This window comes from Chrysochloris asiatica, unplaced genomic scaffold (genome assembly GCF_000296735.1).
Source record: "Chrysochloris asiatica unplaced genomic scaffold, ChrAsi1.0 scaffold00006, whole genome shotgun sequence".
NCBI classification, from domain to species: Eukaryota; Metazoa; Chordata; class Mammalia; order Afrosoricida; family Chrysochloridae; genus Chrysochloris; species Chrysochloris asiatica.
The window spans coordinates 36083523-36084375 of NW_006408524.1; the positions used below are offsets into that span (position 1 = coordinate 36083523).

The 853-nt window shown below is 31.4% G+C and overlaps 1 pseudogene; it reads left to right on the top strand.

Annotated features, from left to right (window-relative positions):
• LOC102812953 overlaps positions 1–853 on the top strand; it is a 55638-nt pseudogene that overhangs the window by 10618 nt on the left and 44167 nt on the right.

Below are 853 nucleotides of genomic sequence, written 5' to 3' on the forward strand. Positions count from 1 at the left end.
ACCACCACCACCACCACCACAATGACTTTCAGACCCAACATGATTGGATGGAAATAGCTGAGAACTCTTAATGTTATATGAAAGTATATGTGTCCTAAAATGCACAGAGTACTGGAATTAATGCACAACTGTCCCTGCATGATGTCACTCACAGGATACACGCAGGCATATAGCCCCATATGAAATTTTGTCCAAGTATGAGAACGTGTAATTCTTTAAAAAGCATACACTGTACATTTGTAGCAATATTTCATCCCCTAATTTTAACGAATAAAATAAAAATTTAGTATAAGGAAAAATGATGAGGGAAAACCATATTACTCAGGAATGTTCGTACTATAGATAAACTTTGCAGAAGTTATTTCTTCTACATTTTCTTAAAAGAAATGTTCATATAATAGCATTTGAACACACTGATATTCTTTCCAGGGTATATTTGGTAAACTAAAGCAATTTTAATGCTACGTATGTTCTTACCCAATAACTTGTTAAACCAGAATGAAATAATAAAATTACAGGAAAATTTTGATGACTTAATTTCAAAAACAGTAAGTACAAGCCTGTAATTCATTTCGGTTTTTTCATTAAAAACAAACAAAATGTCATTTCAAATGATGATATAAAATCCACTTAGACTTAGCTGAAATTATATTCAGTTTATTTGGTTTTTATAAAGACCTACTGGGGGGAAAAAAGCATATTCCTTAATAATGATTCAAAAGATGAACATAAAATTAAAAGATGCACACAAAAAAATCAAAAGATGCACAAAGAGCCTAATCACACTGCCAGAAGCAACGAAGGCTAAAATTGGACACTTTTCCCTCCTATACATTTTATTCAACCAAAAGTA